Source organism: Schistocerca nitens, chromosome 12 (assembly GCF_023898315.1).
Source record: "Schistocerca nitens isolate TAMUIC-IGC-003100 chromosome 12, iqSchNite1.1, whole genome shotgun sequence".
Classification (NCBI taxonomy): domain Eukaryota; kingdom Metazoa; phylum Arthropoda; class Insecta; order Orthoptera; family Acrididae; genus Schistocerca; species Schistocerca nitens.
In genome coordinates, this window is record NC_064625.1 from 33,388,241 (window position 1) to 33,411,275 (window position 23,035).

A 23,035-nucleotide genomic window follows, 5' to 3' on the forward strand; every position below is an offset into this window, starting at 1 on the left:
AGGGCAGATACTTGTTACAAAACATACTTCCCCTTGCATTACTCCGCTCCGTTCCGGCACTTGCTTGATCTGCACACTGCAATCCCATTTAAAATGAACCAAGTTAAAATGTGTGCACTGTACTTACTACTCGTAAATCACTTGAGTGATGCACTCCTTGCTTCTGAACTGGCAGAATTTGGAAGATTTCAAACTGTTAATGCTTTGTGTTTAAACACTCTAATAAATAACAATAATAATAATAGTAACAGCACTGTTCAAATGGCTCTGAGCACTATGGGACTTATCTTCTGAGGTCATCAGTCCCCTAGAACTACTTAAACCTAACTAACCTAAGGACATCACACTCATCCATGCCCGAGGCAGGATTGGAACCTGCGACCGTAGCGGTAGCGCGGTTCCAGACTGTAGCGCCTAGAACCGCTCGGCCACCCCGGCCGGCCAATAACACTGTGTACAGCAATATAGTAGCCCTTATGTAGTTACTGCTGTATCGTGCTGTCGATTAATTCATTTATCTGTCTCGAAGCGAGTAATGAAGCAATTTCTGGACTACTGCAGGTAGTATCTACAACTTGCAGAAGATTTTTTTAAAAGATATTTAGCATTTGTTACGTATATGTCTCACTTTTATCATAAGCGATGTACGAAACAAGGTACAACATATATGTGTATTGGGTGGACTATGGCTGGAACTTGACAGCTCCGCTGCATTAACGTAGCTAATTGAGAAAAAGTAATTATAAATAACTTATATAGTCAGTATCAGAGTCTTTAAAAACTTTTATAATAGTAGTGATCTTTTGTAAATAATTTATAATGGAATTTAGAATCGAATCTTTTTTTGTTATGGTTTTTAGGGCGCAAAACTACTACGGTCATTAGCGCCCGGTCTGTGACTTAGGAAAAGCTAAAAAAATGAAACTGGAAACCAGCAGCAATGGGAGCAAAACTCAGAAAAGTGGGGAAACCAAAAACAGAAGGAAAGCTTAAAAAACCACTATAGAAGGGGGGTTGTTTGTCCCCAAAAGAGCTTCAAATGACTGACGTCATCTCACTGGCACTAATGAACTCGAGAACGCGATCGGCTGATCGCGTATCATCTGCTAAAATGGAAGATACATCAGGCGACAGCTGTAGACGGGCGCGTAACGGAGTAAAATAGGGGCACTCAAGTAAAAGGTGTCTCACGGTCCACAGTTGAGAGCAGTGGGGACAGAGTGGGGGAGGATCGCCACTTAAAAGATGTCGATGGCTAAAAAAAAGTGCCCTATCCGGAGTCTAGTTAAAATCACCTCCTCCCGACGGCGCGTTCGGGAGGAAGAGGTCCAAGCACAGGGAAGAGCTTTCACATCCCGCAATTTATTATTCGGAAGTGTCGACCAATGTACGTGCCATAAAAACGCAACACGATGACATAAAACACCCCCTAGATCGGCGAAGGGAATCATGCGAATAGCCGACCGAAGAAGAGAGACTGCAGCCTTGGCCGCTATATCGGCCGCCTCATTTCCACAGATACCAACGTGTCCTGGGATCAAGAGGAACGCCAAAGAGACGCCCCCCAAGTGGAGCAAGTGGAGGCAGTCCTGAATCCGGTGGACCAGAGGGTGGACAGGGTAGAGAGCTTGGAGACTGAGGAGAGAGCTGAGAGAGTCTGAGCAGATAACATACTGTATCCGCTGATGGCGACGGATGTATTGGACAGACTGGAGAACAGCGTAAAGCTCCGCAGTATAAACCGAACACTGGTCGGGAAGTCGAAATCGATTTGGGGTGTTGCCACAATATAGGCACTCCCAACGCCAAACGATTGTTTTGAACCATCAGTGTAAATAAATGTGGCATCCTTCATTTGTGCGCAGAGAGCAGCAAATTTCCGACGATAAACAAGAGAAGGGGTACCATCCGTGGGAAACTGACAAAGGTCACGGAGCAGGCAGGTCCGGGGCCAGAGCCAAGGCGGTGCTGCACCCCAAGTTGTCAAGAAAGTTTTAGGAAAGAGGAAGGAAAGAGACTGGAGCAGTTGACGGAAGCGGACTCCCGGTGGTAGTAGGGAGGAGGGGCGGCCTGCATACCCTAAATCCAAGGAGGCGTCGAAAAAAATGTCATGGTCCGGATTAGCAGGCATGGAAGACAGATGGCTAGCATAACGACTCAGAAGGTTCAAATGGCTCTGAGCGCTATGGGACTTAACATCTTAGGTCATCAGTCCCCTAGAACTTAGAACTACTTAAACCTAACTAACCTAAGGACATCACACAACACCCAGCCATCACGAGGCAGAGAAAATCCCTGACCCCGCCGGGAATCGAACCCGGGAACCCGGGCGTGGGAAGCGAGAACGCTACCGCACGACCACGAGATGCGGGCCGACTCAGAAGGACAGCTCGCCAATTGGACAGCGGAGGTTCAGCAGTCTCAGCATAAAGGCTTTCCACAGGGCTGGTGTAAAAAGCTCCAGACACTAAACGTAATCCACGGTGGTGGATAGAGTCGAGACGCCGAAGAATAGACGGCCGAGCAGAGGAGTAAACTATGCTGCCATAATCCAATTTCGAGCGCACTATGGCGCTATAAAGGCGGAGAAGGAACACTCGGTCCGCTCCCCAGGAGGTACCATTCAGGACACGGAGGGTGTTGAGGGATCGCAGACAGCGAGCCGAAAGATAGGAAACGTGGGAGGACTAGCACAGCTTTCTGTCAAACATAAGATCCAAGAATTTAGCGACGTCCGCGAACGGAAGGTTGACAGGGCCTAGATGTAAGGAAGGCGGAAGAAACTCCGTACGACGCCAAAAATTAACACAAATCGTTTAGTTTTTACCCCACAGAAAGTTTCATTTTGCCCCTAAGGGGGTAATTACTCTCTGGTGGGGAACCATTGACTTAGAGGCTTAACGTTTCTTGTCATAATGTAACATCAATTTGAACACGATACGTCTCCCCTCTCCTAAGGGAAAGCGTTCGTAACAGTTGGACAGACAGACAGCAAATCGAGCGTATAAGGGTTTCGAATTTACCAATTGAGGCACGGAATCATAAAAATTACAAAAGGACACACCCTGTGATCTCGTGGGCAGGGAATGTTCACGAATCTTGAGATGACGCGCTTATCGTACGATTCTCACTCAGCTGCCACTGACTACTCTCCGAACTACCGCTGTCATAGCGACGTGATATTCTGCTCAGCGGCTACGCATGTCGTTTGTCTGCCATGCCTAGCCACCTATCCTGTGCCTCCTCCTTCGATGACTGCTTTGATGGCCAGCATGGGGTACGTCCATCTTCTGTTACCTTCTGAAGTTCGCTTTCTGCTCCTTCTCCGGCAGCTTAACTTCACGCTACCTGCAACTTTCCCAGTGGCTGTAAACCCTTCATCACCCTGGCTTCGTGCGGCGGTCGGTGTTCATCTCTGACTTCATACGCTTCCTAACGACAGTACTCCAGATTCTATTATAACGCCGTAAGTTTCTCGACCTTCTCTCGCGTCCGTCGGCCGTCGTAATTTAATCTATTATTTACTACAGAAATTGATTGGTAATGGTGATTGTTGCCGACTTACATGGTGGGCCTTAATCAAAATGATATTTCATTCAATTTTGATTTACAATTAAATGCTTTTTTGAAATTCTCTTTTTTAACAATATTAATCTTCAGTGGAAATTGTTACGTTAATGAACGTTAGACTCGCTGAATCTTAAAACATGAGCAAATAAGTTGAACAATGGAATAAACTTTTCATATTAATTTCCTCGGCTAGTCAGTTCACTTTAAAGCAAAAAATCTTTAGTTACTAATTACAATTGCGGCCCACACACGCGCGAGAGTATTTTTTCTTACCTCAGTTAACCATTGCATTGTAGTCGGAGTCCTGGCTCTGGCTCTCGGCTGTTGTACTGAAAATAAGAATCTTAAAGCTACGTCGGGCGGCTGTGGAGAAAAATGTATATTACGTTAATAGCGGGCGAGTTTTTCGCTTCTGCTAATTTTTATAAGTTAATATCGCCACGTAATGGCGTCGTTAGATGCAGCGGCCGCTGCGATTGTTGCACTGTAAATTACTCGAATGCAGGATAATTCAGGGAAAGTGGACATGAAATCGGGATACCCTCTTACAAATTAAAAGTGAACAATAATATTAAATCAATATATTACCTGCTTAATTAGTACAAATGTGCTTACATTTGCCAGCACTCGCAAGATGTCCGTCTACACGCAACCAAGACAAGAGAAGAAGTGAAGACGATTAAATTAACAAAAGAGCGAATCTTGTCGTCTATTTAGATCATTTTGTTATATTTCTTTGCCCTCGAAACTTACACAGAAAAATTATTATAATACAGATACATGAGAAAAATGTATATTTTTCAAATTTTAAATATCTCTTCTTTATAAATACTATTTTTTAAGTCTTTTGTTATTATTTCACTGGCGACGCTATACTTAGCACAAAACTTAGGCCGGTATTACACTGTCGTATTTCTTTGTCAAAGCTGATACGTCAAATATTTATGTCAAACAAATTTGATGTTGTAATAGGGAACTTTGTCAAATCACGCCCGTCGTCAAATAAATATGATCAAATGTAGAGCCTCGCCATAGATTTGATCATAAAACTCGTTCGTGTTCTGTTCACTGCAATGTGAAATGTAACTACTTGGAGCGCTGGCGTCGCTACAGCTATTTCACGTCTCTGTAGTGTGTTTGTAAACATGGCTTCAAAGTTGGTGTGTTCCTTCGACTCAAACTTGCTTCGACTAGGGCGGAGGGGTGAGCAAGGGGTACAGTGCATGCTATTAATTGTCTGTTGATGGGCGGGTGGAATACGCTGCAGCTACAGCCATCCACCTCTACATCTGGAAACATCCCGGCAGCTTTTCAGCAAGCCGGAATAGAGGATGTGGTTACACTCTAAAATAAAAAAATTCTTTGTTACAGTACCTTCCATTCTACTTTGTCAATTTTTGAATTCTGTAAGCCACAAGTTAAAAAGCGATTCGTCTGTATCGTACTTTTTATTAATTTTGTAGTTAAGGAACACTAATCCCATACAAATTAAAAATCACTTTATTTCAATCAACTGTGGGTTCTTGGCGAAACACTGTAAATTAACTAAGCGTTGTTTCACATAGATAAACATGATGACAAGGCAAAGATAATCTCAACTTCTTAGGTATCGAGCCATAGCCATAGCTTAATGTACACTTGCATCAATGACCACTTTTTAACAAATTACATCCATTATTACACATTCACCAATTATACTACAATGCCTGGACTAAAGTTATGCATCAGCTAAGATGTTTTCAACTACGATGGACAGGGATCCAAAGTTTTGCTTCTGTCTTGTGATCTTGTGATCTGATCTAAAAGAGGTGAATAATTGAATTGTCTTTGCTCTTTTAATAATAGGTGTGAGGATATAAACATCTGTTTTCAAATTTCTAAAATTTCTGATTGGTCGAGTTTGGGCCCCTTTTTCTCTGTGTGAAGAACTCGTACATCTATTGTGTATTTGTCATTATTTTTCGTGCAATGTTCTGCAAAGGCTGAATCAGGCTTCCTCAATCTCCAGCTTCTGTGGTGTTCCTTCAGCCTGGTACAGATTGACCTCCCTGTCTGTGAAATGTAGCAAGACTGACACTCCCGGCATGTGATTTTATAGATCCCACATTTTGTGATAGCTGGTTGTTTGTCTTTTGCATTGAACAGGAAACCACCCATTGTATGAGGAACATAGAAAAACACAGAGAAACCCTTTGTCTTCAAGATGTTACTTATGCTATTTGATGTTTTCCCTATAAAAGGTAATCTGCGCCATTTCTTTTTCTGTTTGTGTTTTTCATTGGAGTCAGTAGGGACCTGGCTTGCTTCTTCATCTTCTTACCTAAAATTTTATCACTGGTGTTGGGGTCAAATTCATTATTGATGGCTATTGTTTTTGTTGTGTTAAGTTCCTGGTCAAAGTCTTCTTGGGACATAGGGATAGAAAGGAGACGGTGGATCATGTGATATAATGCTGCAAGTTTGTAGGTTGTAGGATGTTCAGAGGAAGCCGGGATGAAAGTGTCAGTGAAGGAATCTTTTCGGTAAATTTTAAATTTATGGTTACTGTCTTCTGTCTTTAAGCTAATGTCCAGGAAATTTATGTTGCCCCTTACTCCCCCCCCCCCCCCCTCCCAACACCATGTTGACCTTTATGTTAGTGTGACACTGGTTCCTATTTTCCACAAATTTATGGAGTTGTTTGTTGGAAAAGTTTTCAACAAACAACTCCATAACATCTATAAGCAGTTCACAACTTTATCTCTAATACCTCTTATATTTTGATGAAATATGTTGATTCCTTCTCTGCTTGGAAACATGACGTCCTCTGAAGGAGATCCCTTAGTTAGAGGGACTTCCTTTAAGCAGGTACACCTATCAGCTGACTTCAATCTAAAAAAGGTGCAGCTCTAACACCAACTACTACAGGAATTTTTTTCATGAGTGATCCCACCACCACCCACTACACTGTCACCCACAAGCTTTGTCAGCCTCCCCTTCCCATACTTATTGAGGGGCAGGCCATACCTAGTGAAGCCTGATCTACTGATACACCCAACTGGCACCACTGAGATGTAACCCATGCCCTCCGCCACCAGCGCCTTCTCCAACCTCATGTTAACGCGCCTAGCAGCCGCATTAGGATGAGGCCGATCATGACGCTGAAACAGTTGCACGAAATGCACATTAGTGCCACCAGTTTGAGTAGCTACCTCTACCAGGTCACCATCTACATCATATTCCCCGTCCCTATCGAGACTGTTCTCTGCTCCACCCACTATCACTACCTGACCCTCCGTAAAATTCCCACGTAACTCCCCTATGCTGTCAGTCACCTGAGCCAACCCTGCACTAGGCTTCACAATGCTGTTGACCTGGTACTCACTCTCCAACGCTTCCTGCAACTGCTGGCCCACACCTCTACCATACGAGCTACCTAGCAGCAGAACCTTCTTCTTTCTGTTAGACTTTGCAACTTAGGCCTCCTAAATGCTCAAGACTGCTGCATGTCCCCTACATCTACAGCTACAAGGGGCTCCTCTCCACTCTGACAGTTGGTCAGACCTATCGCGTATACGCAAAGAAAACTGTCTGAATACCTCCTCCTCCCAGCTGCCTTCTTGCCAACTACCAGTTCCCATTTGCCAGCACCCTTCACCCTCCTCAACCTATCTAGTTCCTTCTTTGCATATTGTAACTGCACCTGAAGGGCACAGATCTTACCCTCCTGCTCCTCTATCAACTTATTTCTACTACATGTTCTGCATTCCCAGGAGAGGATCTCGCTAGAATGCCCACTGGCTCCCATTGCATTCCCCCCAGTGAAAATACTTTGAACAAATTCCACACCGTAACACACTACTCACAAACCTACTACAGAGCCCAGACTTCTCACTCATGGTAAAATTTTATAGTTACTGAAAAAACTAAACGTCTACATTACCCAAGTTCAGTTACACCAGTAGAACTATTTATAGAACTGACAATAGCGGTCTCTAAATTCTCTCTCTACTAAGAAAGCAACTACTTTTATTAATACTACGAAACCATAACTATTATTAGTACCAACAAAACTTCAGAAAATTATTAGCTAAAACCAAAAATTCAAGCGGCCACTGGAACCCTCAACGAAGTTAAAACAGTGAATGAAATAATTCACTAGAAACAATAAAAAACGTCAGCTGAAAACTAAAGCACGAAATTTACTAAAACACCTCAACGCACAGAAAACTCTAAAAAAAGAAAAGAAAGACACAGCGAGCGAACGCTTTCAGAATTTTATTAAATTGTTATTTCGGAACAAACAGCACGAAACACCGTTGAAAACTATTAAATTTAATAACTGTATAACAGTGCACAAATACCGTCAAATAACTTGAAGACTAAAATAACTATGGCTGGTGAATCTATCTTCAGGGACTCGGGTGGGAGTCTCTAGAGGAAAGGAGGCGTTCTTTTCGTGAATCGCTACTGAGGAAATTTAGAGAACCAGCATTTGAGGCTGACTGCAGTACAATTTTACTGCCGCTAACCTACATTTCGCGGAAAGACCCCAAAGATAAGATAAGAGAGATTAGGGCTCGTACAGAGGCATATAGGCAGTCATTTTTCCCTTGTTCTGTTTGGGAGTGGAACAGGGAGAGAAGATGCTAGTTGTGGTACGAGGTACCCTCCGCCACGCACCGTATGGTGGATTGCGGAGTATCTATGTAGATGAAGATTTAACATAGCTGCAGGCTTTTTGTTTTTTTTAGGTATATTTCCAGTTGTTCTAGTAGATTTAGGATTTTAGCATTGGCTTCACTGTGTAGTATTAGCAAATTGTTTTCTATCATGCTGATAACACGCTTGGTTTTTAGCATATGCTGTGCAATAGCTGATTTTTCAAAGTGGTTGGGTCTGAAAGCACCTATGTTCTTGGAACAGAGTTTTGAAATATGTGGGATATGATGCTTTATACACTTCACTGTTGTTGAATTTTAGGCTATCTGCTTTTATGTTGTGAGCAAGTAAGTGTCCTAAGTTGTTATTAGTGGGGAATGCAATTCTTACGTTGGTTTTCTTTAACAGGTTAGCAATTTTTTGTGATATGCGGCCTTGGTATGGGAGGATGGCAAATATTTTCTCTTCTTTCTTACTGTGGCAATTTGTCGTCTAATTTTTGTTATTTGTGCGTGCAAATTATCAGTTGTTTTGAGTGTATGACAATATTTTTTATCGTGTTCAGTTCGGTCCAGTTCTTGTAAGTCAAGTGATGTGGTCTGAGTAGCATGGACATAATGGCAGCGTATTTCTGTGCAGTGGGATGGCATGATGAGTTGTCAATTGTTATACCTGTGTACGTGTTTTTTCTGTGTACGCTGAACTTATGTTTTATTGGAAGTATTTGTGATTCTAAGATCCAGGAAATTCATATTTATGTCGTCAATTATTGAATTATGTGTGAATTTCTAAGGGGCGAAACTACTGAGGTCATCGGTCCCTAGACTTAGACACTAGTTAAACTAACTTATGCTCTGAACAACACAGACACCCATGCCCGAGGGAGGACTCGTACCTCTGGCGGGAGGGGCCGCGCAATTCGACATGTTGCCGCTAAAAAAAAAAAAAAAAAAAAAAAAAAAAAAAAAAAAAAAAAAAAAAAAAAAAAAGGTTCAAATGGCTCTGAGCACTATGGGACTTAACAGTTGTGGTCATCAGTCCCCTAGAACTTAGAACTACTTAAACCTAACTAACCTAAGGACATCACACACATCCATGCCCGAGGCAGGATTCGAACCTGCGACCGTAGCAGCCGCGCGGTTCCGGACTGCGCGCCTAGAACCGCGAGACCACCGCGGCCGGATTGCCTCTAACAGCGCGGCTTTTGTTGTCCTCACACTCTACTACGATTTTTATATTTTTGTGGAAATAACTGAATACTTCAAGTAGTTCCTCAATCTCTTCTTTTGTGCCATCATATAGTAGCAATTTGTCATGAACATCATTTTAAAGAAAATAGTAGGGTCAAAAGTACTTGTGGGTCAAAAGTACTTGAGGGTCAAAAGTACTTGAGGCATATTGGACCCTCAGGGTTCGAAATGCGTCATGTAATAAAATAACACAAGAAAAAATTCTGACTAAAGGTATTTTTATTGAAAATTTCAAAATGGAGGATTCGGCGCACACTCTCTTAGGATATTCTGACACATCTGCTTGGTTACAGACTAACTCTGTGGACTCCGTACGACTGAAACGCGTATAGCTTCGATATTCTGTTTCTAGAGCAGATTCAGTCTCTTAAAAAAATTTATCCAAGTTTTTATCACTTATTTGAGAGAGCCCGACCATGACGCCCTAAGTTGCAGAAAACGCAAAACTCTATCCGCACGCTTTCAAAAATGGCAAAGGTACGCGTTGACCGTTCCATTGATCCATGATTACTGAATGGCCAGATTGTTTACAGCTCAATTCGCTGTTTCACAATGTATATGGCTGCCACTCGACATTTCAAGCGGTTTTCTGTGTCACCATTTTATGGCAGTTACAGTTTGAAGTGATATATCGCCAGTACAGTAATCTGACGGTGGTTTATGGCCTCCCCTGCTCGGGCACAGCCCGTTACGGCTACTTACGTTAAGAGCGAACTGCCGGTCCTTGTAGCAATCTTCGAACCTCTGAAGGTCTTCCTGACGTACCCTCGTACTGAGGAGCGGTCGAAGATGCTTTGACAGAATAACTGTTCATTAACAAAACAGAATTCAATTATGATGTTCTTGGATGATATCCGCAAAACTAACAGAAATATTTCTCCTGTGAGATTGTCTATGATGGACCTACACGAAGCATCCCAGAGTCATGGTTTGTTTGTTTTGTTTTGTTTTAGGGCGCAAAAAAACAACTGGGGTCATATTCGCCCAAGTCAAAACTGTAGAACACGAACACGAACACTTAAACATTAGTGTCATGCAATATTTTGTGTAATGTAATATCTTGTACAGACATCTTTTACTAACCTGACACGTTCCACATCATTACGAAGTGTCGTATTCATGATCTATGGAACAAGTATTAATCTAATCTAATCTAGGGAAACGACTATAAGTCAGTCCCAATGGACAGAATAGGAGACAGCTAAAAACAGGCATGTGGAAAAAGGGCTAAAAAAAGACCATACAAAAATGGAGGTTGTAATATTATTGGGCTTTCCGTCGTATGAAAACTGTGAGTATCCTTGGAAAGGCATTCACCTAGCTGTGTATTAAATGATAAACTTATGAGATGAGACCTATTCTTTGAAAGACATTTGTTTTATATAATTTACGTAACTGTAAAGATGCGAATCTAGCGCGGACGCTAATACATCGATTGCGCAGTCAAAGAAACATTTTAACAGAAGCTGAACTGAACGTTCCGCTTCGATCTAAATAAAAGATGACAGTAAAAACCTTTGTAGATCTTCAGATTTTATCGTACTTCTTCTCGTAATGTGAAAGCGTGAAGGGGGTCGTCTTTAAGCCATAAAAGTGAGCGGTCTTGCCAGCGTGCAGACATCAGTTATTAATTAATAAAATTCAAGTAATTTATGTTCGAAACTGTAAACCGGCAAGTTATTGTTATGAAGGTGTTGAACGGTGCAAAAATTGTCTCGCAGGAAGGAGAAAAGTAATGACTGTAATTTGTGACAAATACGTGAACCAAGAAGCTAACACAGGACAGGCTGAAATCTGATCGTACCACACAGTTAGAAAATTACTTATGTAAGTAAGTTATACTGTTTATAAATAAGCCCTAATTGCTTGTGGATATTATTTTAGTATATTTAGCCTTTACCAGATTTCTTATTCTACTCTTTTCCTTTTATTTTTTTTTACCTCCATGCCATATTATTTTCATAAATGCCAAACAGCCTTTACTACTGCAGAGAATACTGCGACATCCTGGTCGTAGACAGAAGGCCGCTCCTTGTCTTCTATACAACTCATAGCTGCCCCATTTATTAATGATTTCATTTCCAGATGCAATTTTTTTATTGTTCATTGTTAAAGGTCCCTTAGGTAATTATAAAATTCATACTGATTACGTAAAGGTATCCAGGTTGTTCTTTTCCAAATAATAGAAGCCTTTGCGTAATCAAAAAACTAGCCTCCTCCAGACTACGATAAGGAGCCGACCAGAAGACGGACGTCTTCAACCGCTTTCGTGTTTCCTGTGGCAAAGCTGTGCCAAACTGGGAACACGACATTCTAAAATATATATATATATCAGATTAAAATTGATAAAATTTAAATATAGTTAACTTATTTTTTCTTTTATCATACTAGAAGGTCCAAACCTAAAAATTAGGTGGCCTTCGCCATATTGATTCTGCGGATAAAAAGTAAAACGCGGTCGACAGCCCGCGCATCATTCGCTGAAAACGTCTGATAAATCAGACGGCAAACCCAAGCTGTAACGTAAATTGTTAAAAAAAGGGCATTCCAGCAGAAAGTGGCGGACAATTAAAATTTGGACGCAATGCGTACAAAATGGCGGGGTAGCGCCACTGAACAAATGACGATGGCTAAAAAGGCAGTGCCCAATACGTGGCAGCGTGAAGACCTGGGACGTTACTGGGCAGGTACTACCAGGCATACGACGGCTGATGTGCTGATGGTGTAGACCACGATGAACTGGGTCAGATGTACCGGCGTAGAGAGTTGAGACGAAACCGCTGCTACTGCCAGCTTGTAGTATTGGGACTCAACTCCTGGTGCAGCTGGAAGGAACTGCTGGTACTGCCAACTCGAGGTGAGGGGCCTAACTGACTTAGCGCTGTCTGGCGATGTTGTTGTTGTTGTGGTCTTCAGTCCTGAGACTGGTTTGATGCAGCTCTCCATGCTACTCTATCCTGTGCAAGCTTCTTCATCTCCCAGTACCTACTGCAACCTACATCCTTCTGAATCTGCTTAGTGTATTCATCTCTTGGTCTCCCTCTACGATTTGTACCCTCCACGGTGCCCTCCAATGCTAAATTTGTGATCCCTTGGTGCCTCAAAACATGTCCTACCACCCGATCCCTTCTTCTAGTCAAGTTGTGCCACAAACTTCTCTTCTCCCCAATCCTATTCAACACCTCCTCATTAGTTACGTGATCTACCCACCTTATCTTCAGCATTCTTCTGTAGCACCACATTTCGAAAGCTTCTATTCTCTTCTTGTCCAAACTAGTTATCGTCCATGTTTCACTTCCATACATGGCTACATTCCATACAAATACTTTCAGAAACCACATTTCCAGTTAACGTTGTCAAAAGCTTTCTCTAAGTCTACAAATGCTAGAAAAGTAGGTTTGCCTTTTCTTAATCTTTCTTCTAAGATAAGTCGTAAGGTTAGTATTGCCTCACGTGTTCCAACATTCCTACGGAATCCAAACTGATCTTCCCCGAGGTTCGCTTCTACCAGTTTTTCCATTCGTCTGTAAAGAATTCGCGTTAGTATTTTGCAGCTGTGACTTATTAAACTGATAGTTCGGTAATTTTCACATCTGTCGACACCTGCATACCCGACTTAATTTGACTACAATCCATTATCCTCGTTTTGCTTTTGTTGATGTTCATCTTATATCCTCCTTTCAAGACACTGTCCATTCCGTTCAACTGCTCTTCCAAGTCCTTTGCTGTCTCTGACAGAATTACAATGTCATCGGCGAACCTCAAAGTTTTTACTTCTTCTCCATGAATTTTAATACCTACTCCGAATTTTTCTTTTGTTGCCTTTACTGCTTGCTCAATATACAGATTGAATAACATCGGGGAGAGGCTACAACCCTGTCTCACTCCTTTCCCAACCACTGCTTCCCTTTCATGCCCCTCGACTCTTATAACTGCCATCTGGTTTCTGTACAAATTGTAAATAGCCTTTCGCTCCCTGTATTTTACCCTTGCCACCTTCAGAATTTGAAAGAGAGTATTCCAGCTAACATTGTCAAAAGCTTTCTCTAAGTGTACAAATGCTAGAAACGTAGGTTTGCCTATTCTTAATCTTTCTTCTAAGATAAGTCGTAAGGTTAGTATTGCCTCACGTGTTCCAACATTCCTACGGAATCCAAAGTGATCTTCCCCGAGGTCCGCTTCTACCAGTTTTTCCATTCGTCTGTAAAGAATTCGCGTTAGTATTTTGCAGCTGTGACTTATTAAACTGATAGTTCGGTAATTTTCACATCTGTTAACACCTGCTTTCTTTGGGATTGGAATTATTATATTCTTCTTGAAGTCTGAGGGTATTTCGCCTGTCTCATACATCGTGCTCACCAGATGGTAGAGTTTTGTCATGACTGGCTCTCCCGAGGCCATCAGTAGTGCTAATGGAATGTTGTCTAGTCCCGGGGCCTTGTTTCGACTCAGGTCTTTCAGTGCTCTGTCAAACTCTTCACGCAGTATCTTATCTCCCATTTCGTCTTCATCTACATCCTCTTCCATTTCCATAACATTGTCCTGAAGTACATCGCCCTTGTATAAACCCTCTATATACTCCTTCCACCTTTCTGCCTTCCCTTCTTTGCTTAGAACTGGGTTGCCATCTGAGCTCTTGATATTCATAAAAGTGGTTCTCTTCTCTCCAAAGGTCTCTTTAATTTTCCTGTAGGCAGTATCTATCTTACCCCTAGTGAGACAAGCCTCTACATCCTTACATTTGTCCTCTAGCCATCCCTGCTTAGCCATTTTGCACTTCCTGTCGATATCATTTTTGAGACGTTTGTATTCCTTTTTGCATTGTCTGGCGATGGCCATAGCAAATAGTGCGCTGCCGACATGGCGACCTGCTGCGACAGGCGCGCTGACTGTCGGAGAGATTTGGCGCCCCCAGGCGCTGTGGAGACGACATGTAACTTCGTGGTAAACATCTGAGGCCATACTTGAAAACATCTGTGTTTTGATGAGAGCCGTTTACCCACGTCATCCTTGCGGGGCGGCTGCCCGCACAGCCTGCCTGATGCGCGGGGGAATCGACTACCAGGCGGTTACAACACTTTCCCACCCGATCAGATGTCTGCAACCCCTCAGTCAATCACGGGCGTTCACAACTGAAGGCAGTCTTGTTGAAGACACTGTGAAGTCCTTGTAAGAGAGCACAGCAGGTCCAGAAACGAAATACCTAGCAGTGCAGGCACAAAGCTCACTGCAGTGCCCGTGGAAAGTCAGCAGAGAGGGTTACTAATGTACATCATTATTGTTGCCAGGACACATGCACTATCCATGCAGCGTATGTAGCGATGGATAATCAGAACAGCTTCGAGTGGCCGATGCCAAATATAATCGGTACATGGTGGTCGTGAGGAAATGGAAACATCAGACAGGTTGTCAACCATTCACAACCAAACTGTGAAGTCGAGCCACTATCGGTTGCACTGTGGCCGTGAAAACACCAGCAGAGCAGCAATCACAGACAGTGGGAGGGATCTTTACGGCAGCTCCTGTCAGCTTCATACAGGGTATCCAGCGAAAATATATCCTAGCACAAAATTTCACTACATTAAATCTCCTACAAAAAAGGTCTTTTTCATGTTTTCTGTAGGAGTAATAGTTTTTACACACTGACTGAGAGGATATGAAAATCTCGCGCATGGTTTTAAAGGCTAGGCATGACATTGCGAGTTGCATATATAATTTTAATTAATATTGTGTTTATACTGGTTGCTGGTGAGGAGGAAAGTTAGTTATTAGTATTTTTATTAATGATCTCATTCATAAGCAGCCGTATCACAGTCATTACAGTCGCTCAAGAAAGTTATAATTAAGCTTTACTTGTTTAATCAGAGTCGGACGATGACTCTCCTTGTCCGCAGTCTCGATGATTCGAAGCGATCAGCAGTCTTGTGTAAATAAAATGTCTTGGTTTTCTTGCGTTGCGTAGTCAGTCGAGAAACCTCAGATCAAGCGGAAAGTTTGCTTTGACAGAGTTTAATTATCCGATGAAATAATGGAGCTCTTGGATCTAATAATTGCAGGTTCGTTTCCAACTCATCGTAAGTTCCATCTGATTACCAACGAAACGACACCTCCGTGCAAATTTCCAGTTAGAGAATACATGTATAATGAAATTTCTTACACACCTTTGATGTAAATGCTCAGTATATATTTTCTTGAGTAGCATACAATATATTTTCAATCTCTTTCTTCCAGTAATCTCGATGGCAAAATTACAATTATTCAATGCGGCTATTCGGCACGGACAAGATCCTAGAAGTCCTCTCAACACTCCAGAGAGAATATTACAAAGAGTAATTATGAGCTCATGGAGTAGTAATAGTACTGTAATACTTTGCGCATCAATTATGCGAGTATATAGATGGTCAAGTAGGAAACGTAATTCACTCACAGAATTGTGCAGGAATAATTAGTAGAATATAAAGAGATATTACACATAAAACGACATCAGTACGGGCAGAATATTGGTTTGTCGGCTGATTTCGGGGAGGGGACCAAACGGGGAGGGAAGGATGTGGGAGGGAGCAGGCCATGCCCTTTCAAGGGAACCATCCCGGCATTTGCCTGAAGCGATTTAGGGAAATCACAGAAAACCAAACTCAGGATGCCTGGACGCGGGATTGAACCGTCGTCCTCCCGAATGCGAGACCAGTGTGCTAACCACTGCACCACCTCGCTCTGTAGTGGCAGAAGAATCACCCTGGATGTACAGGTTGAGGAATACATACACTACTGTCCATTAAAATTGCTACACCACAAAGATGACGTGCTACAGACGCGAAATTTAACCGACAGGAAGAAGATGCCGTTATATGTAAATGATTAGCTTTTCAGAGCATTCACACAAGGTTGGCGCCGGTGGCACACCTACAACTTACTGACATGAGGAAAGTTTCCAATCGATTCCTCATACACAAACAGCAGTGGACCGGCGTTGCCTGCTGAAACGTTGTTGTGATGCCTCGTGTAAGGAGGACAAATGCGTACCATCACGTTTCCGACTTTGATAAAGGTCGGATTGTAACCTATCGCGATTGCGGTTTATCGTATCGCGACATTGCTGCTCGCGTTGGTCGAGATCCAATAACTGTTAGCAGTATATGGAATCGGTGGGTTCAGGAGGGTAATACGGAACGCCGTGCTGGATCCCAACGGCCTCGTATCACTAGCAGTCGAGATGACAGGCATCTTATCCGCATGGCTGTAGCGGATCGTACAGCCACGTTTGCAAGACAACAACTATCTGCATGAACAGTTCGACGACGTTTGCAGCAGCATGGACTATCAGCTCGGAGAACACGGCTGCGGTTACCCTTGACGCTGCGTCACAGACAGGAGCGCCTGCGATGGTGTACTCGACGACGAACCTGGGTACACGAATGACAAAACGTTATTTTTTCGGATGAATCCAGGTTATGTTTACAGCATCATGATGGTCGCATCTGTGTTTGGCGACATCGCGGTGAACGCACATTGGAAGCGTGTATTCGTCATCGCCACACTGGCGTATCACCCGGCGTGATGGTATGGGATGCCATTGGTTACACGTCTCGGACACCTCTTGTTCGCATTGACGGCACTTTGAACAGTGGACGTTACATTTCAGATGTGTTTCGACCTGTGGCTCTACCCTTCATTCGATCCCTCCGAAACCCTACATTTCAGCAGGATAATGCAGGACCGCATGTTGCAGGTCCTATACGGGCCTTTCTAGATACAGAAAATGTTGACTGCTGCCCTGGCCAGCACATTCTCCAGATCTCTCACCAATTGAAAACGTCTGGTGGATGGTGGACGAGCAACTGGCTCGTCACAATACGTCAGTCACTACTCTTGATGGACTGTGGTATCGTGTTGAAGATGCATGGGCAGCTGTCCCTGTACACGCCATCCAAGCTCTGTTTGACTCAATGCCCAGGCGTATCAAGGCCGTGATTACGGCCAGAGGTGGTTGTTCTGGGTACTGATTTCTCAGGATCTATGCACCCAGATTGCGTGAAAATGTAATCACATGTTAGTTCTAGTATAATATATTTGTCCAATGAATACCCGTTTATCATCTGCATTTCTTCTTGGTGTAGCAATTTTAATTTCCAGTAGTATATTTTGAGAGGTGCCAGTTCACACCAAAACAATGAAAGAAGTGAAATAAACATGGGCTCTAAAACACATACATTAAGAGGAATGACCACTTGTTCATCTTCGTTACTGTTGAGCACATCTCCTCTGCTGCAGGCTCTTTGCTTTCCGTATCTGGGAAGGATGTAGTATGGACAAAGACATTAAAGATATTCAGTAAACATAGGCCCTAAAATGTGTACCTTACGACTGACGAGCACTTGTTCAATAGCAGAGATGTGTTTCACAGTAAGGAAGATTAACAGCTGCTCATAGCTCTTAACGTATGCATTTCGCAGCCCATGTTTACTGGAGATTTTTTCTTGTTTTGGTCCGTACTAACTCCTCCCAAATTGTAGTAACAAAGAGCTTGCAATAGAAGAGAGGTGTTGCACAGTATCGAACATGAACAAATGTTCATAGTTTTTAGAGTGCGCATTTTAGAGCCTATGTTTACTAGGCTTTGTTTTCTTGTTGTGATGGTTACTACCAACTACCCGCCAGGTTAGCCGAGAGCGCTAATGCTCGGCTTCCTAGACTCGGGTAGGTGCGCCGGCCACGGATCGAATCCGCCTGGAGGATTAACGACGCGAGCCGGTGTGTTGGCAGCGTGGATGTCGTTTTTAGGCGGTTTTCCACATCCCACTAGGTGAATACAGGGCTAGACCCCACGTCCCACATCAGTTATACGATCTGCAGACATCTGAACACGTTCACACTCTTCCATGCCTTACACTCGACCCAGACAGCTGGGGTACACTAATTCTCTCCAAGGGGTTATGGGGTGGCGGCAGGAAGGGCATCCGGCCACCCCTTAACATTACCATTGCCAAATCCATTCCTATCCATGCCGACCCTGCGAAACCACGGGATACAGGCACAAGCAAAAGAAAAGAATGGTTACTACCAATTCGCAAAATATTCGAGACTTTTCTTTAACACAGTTTATACAGGGTGGTCCATTCATAGTGACCGGGCCAAATATCTTACGAAATAAGCAATAAACGAAAAAACTACAAAGAACGAAACTCGTCTAGCTTGAAGGGGGAAACCAGAAGGCGCTATGGTTGGTCCGCTAGATGGCGCTGCCACAGGTCAAACGGATATCAACTGCGTTTTTTAAAATAGGAACCCCCATTTTTTATTACATATTCGTGTAGCACGTAAAGAAATATGAATGTTTCAGTTGGACCAATTTTTTCGCTTTGTGACTGATGGCGCTGTAATAGTCACAAACATATGGCTCACAATTTTAGACGAACAGTTGGTAACAGGCAGGTTTTTTAAATTAAAATACAAAACGTAGGTACATTTGAACATTTTATTTCGGTTGTTCCAATGTGATACATGTACCTTTGTGAACTTATCTTTTCTGAGAACGCATGCTGTTACAGCGTGATTATCTGTAAATACCACATTAATGCAATAAATGCTCAAATGATGTCCGTTAACCTCAATGCATTTGGCAGTACGTGTAACGACATTCATCTCAACAGCGAGAAGTTCGCCTTTTGTAATGTTCACACATGCGCTGACGCATATTGTCATGTGTTGTCGGTGGATCACGATAGCAAATATCCTTCAACTTTCCCCACAGAAAGAAATCCAGGGACGTCAGATTGCATCGGCTCAGACTGTAACGGGGGACACCATGACGAAGGGGATGGGGGGGGGGGGAGGGAGGCGTTGGGGGATGGACGCCGCTCCCTCTCCACACACAGGCAGATCAGAAGGAGCCACTTCGCGAGCAGGAGGGATGCTGGTGGTAACTTCTTCGCCATTCACCGTACCACGGATGGGAGGCATCGTAGCATCGAGAGGAGCAGGTGACACAATCGATGCGGCGGAGGTTGACGCAGAAGGCACAGCCGGATCCTCACCATCACCATCCTGAGTGCGACGTCTCTTGTTCGTCAATGTTACAGGTTCTATCCTGGGGGCAATAGGATTCTGAACCTGTCGCGGAAGTAAAGGCGGAAAGTCACTGATACGATTATTAGAACTGACTGTATGTTCATTATGATCCGAAGTAGAAGTAGATCCGACGGCGGGGGGAAGGAACAAGATCAGCAACCCTCAATTTGCGACGCTGCACTAATGACGGGTTTAGTACAAAAACCCTCCTCGGGCAATTAGACCGAACGTGCCCACTTTCATTACATAGGAAGCAGGTTCCCTCTTGACCAATATACATGACACGAACGCGGTAACCACACACTTGTAAATGTGATGGAATATTGCGTTTGACATGCATTTCCACGGAACGAATTCCACTGTAACACTGCAATCTTTGTTGAGTAGACCAGCGTTCACGACGGACGTTTTTCACCTTGCCATAAGGGGTCAACATGTCCTTTAGAAAGTTGTCATCAACTTCCGGCGCGAGGTTGAACACTCGAACATTGATATATTCGATTTCAGCATCTGCGAGTGACACCATACTAACGGAATTATCACGACGCTTGAACGGGACTTGAGAACCTTGTCGCGATAGTAATCTTTCAACGTGAAGGGGATCCATAAATTTCACGTAAAACACGTACTCGTCTGCATCAAAATAAGCGGTGTGCACCTGATCAGAGTTCACATGAATTGTATCGACAAACCAATCGTAGATTTCTAGAGACCCGGGCTGCACTTGTGGCGTTGTTTTATCGAAAGTAAAGCTCACAGTACCTTTTCATGGAAAACACGTGGAAATCATGGTAGCCATAGCGGAGAGGCCGGCGCCGCTGCAAGTAGACGAAAACACAGTCAGTAAGGCGGAGCGGAGGCGCTGCGACTCACTCGGCAGACAGAACAACACTAACGAGGAAAAGTTAACACAAGCGACGCTGCGGCAAGTGAAATAAACAAGAACTTTCCCGCTCGGCGCTCGAAGCGGAACTGAACAGTTTGGTTATCCGTGCATGACGCAAGCCAGACCCAAATTTCAATATGTTGTCAGCCATGCGTGTACGACCTGTACTTGTACATCCAGTACATTCCCGTACAGGTCTGACGTCGTATTTGAAAGTCGCTTGGCCGGTATCGGCAGATAAATACGATATTGCAGTGCGTATGTCATCCTGATTACGATGCAATGTTCATTTGGACATGCATGCATGCCGCAACACGACGTGGCGTGGACTCGACTAATGTCTGAAGTAGTACTGGAGGGAATTGACACCATGAATCCTGCAGAGCTGTCCACAAACCCGTCAGAGTACGGGGGTGGGGGGGGGGGGGGGGGTGGAGACCTCCTGTGAACAGCACGTTGCAAAGCATCCCAGATATTGTCAATAGTGTTCATGTCTGGCGAGTTTGACGAGCAGCGGAAGTATTTAAACCCTGGAGAGTGTTCCTACAACCGCAATGCAGCAATTATGGACGTGTGGGGTATCGCGTTGTCCTGCTGGAATTGCCCATGTGAGTCTGAATGCACAGTGGACATGAATGGATGCAGGTGATCAGATAGGATGCTTACGCACGTCTCACCTGCCAGAGTCGTATCTAGACACATCAGGAGTCCGGACTGAAGCGTCTAGAACCGCTCGGCCACAGCGGCCGGCATGGAGGAGTCATATCTCTTGCTCTGTTGATCACAGAGATAAGGGATCGAGTGTTTGGGATATCCCATGGCCTAGCGACCATTTGTATACGTATCGAAAGAGCAGGCATACTACAGCTATCCTACAATACAGGGTCAAAATTCTAACATTACACACTTCCAATCTAGTTCTGCAAATCGGTGTCCTCTTTTGCATTAGGTGTGGTCTAAGTCAGACTTTAGGCGCCTTATAGAAAAACCGGAAAAACGATGATTTTTGGGTACCAAAAGTATCAGCTGTGAGGATTATTCTGTCTCTCCTTTTGTTTGATTTTGATTTTGTGTATTACGTTACGTTGTGTCTTACAGGAGTAAATAATAAGAATTTCAGATGAATATCATTGAGAGAATTTCCAACAACGTAACAATACAAGTTCGATTTTAAATCATACTCTGTAATATTGCCTACGGAGAGATGAATAATAACATGAAGTTAATCCTGCGGTGGGATTTTCTATCAGCGCGAATTATACAAATTTTATTATTTGCATTCTCTGGTGTGACTACGTAAATGGTAAATTAATTCGTAACTGTTCACTATTCTTTGCTATATCACTTCATTTTGGTTATTAAAACTTTTACTAACAGTTACAAAAACGTTATCGCTACACTTGAAAAATATAAAGTGAATTTCTTTGGCACGATAAATTTTTTTGCCAAGCTGCTCTTAGAACATGAGATACAAAAGTAATTGTTTGAATTTTTTGTAGTCAGATCAGACCTTACTCACCAGGAATCCTATCAAAATTAATTATTTGCTTTGAAATGTTACATGAAATTCGGAGTGCAGTCTTTGCTCATCTTCGTCACAATGTAATAAAATATTCTTCTCCGCGTCTGCTAATTTTGCTGAAAGAAAATGGATTAATATTATTTCCTGTTATTAATTTTCTTTCTCCCGCGCTGTAGGTGGGCTGCTGAAATATTTAATTGGCCGGCCGAAGTGGCTGTGCGGTTAAAGGCGCTGCAGTCTGGAACCGCAAGACCGCTACGGTCGCAGGTTCGAATCCTGCCTCGGGCATGGATGTTTGTGATGTCCTTAGGTTAGTTAGGTTTAACTAGTTCTAAGTTCTAGGGGACTAATGACCTCAGCAGTTGAGTCCCATAGTGCTCAGAGCCATTTGAACCATTTTTGAAATATTTAATTTCTACGCTCGTAGCGGCGGCAGCTTCCGTCAACCGTCGTTCTGCTCCGCGTCAAAAAAAGGTTCAAAATGTTCGAATGTGTGTGAAATCTTATGGGACTTAACTGCTAAGGTCATCAGTCCCTAAGCTTACACACTACTTAACCTAAATTATCCTAAGGACAAATACACACATCCAATCCCGAGGGAGGACTCGAACCTCCGCCTGGACCAGCCGCACAGTCCATGACTGCAAAAAAAGGTAAATTAACTGAAAAAATAGGTACTACGGCTTGGCAAGGTAACTACAAAATTAATAGCACACTTTGTTGTATATGATTGTGTTCCAAAACATACGTTTCTTACGGTACACACGTTTTTACAGAATCTTGCCCCTAATGGCGGCTAAACGATTCAACAGACAAAACACGACTATTATAGGTAAAGATACCGCGCTACGTGCGTCTGCACTAGTTTTCAAGTCAAGAAGAACAGAGAGATTATTACCTTTAATTCGCATATGTATAAAAACACAATTAAATTTTATCATCTTAGCTTCAGCAACCAATTAATTGTCTGTGGCTGTCTCTTCCTCTGTGTGCCGCTGTGATCACGTTTACATATTTGCCTTAACGTTTCACAAATAAATAAAAAATGTAAATGACGTTAAGTACAATTTATCGTGATTTCTAGAAGACGTTATAGGG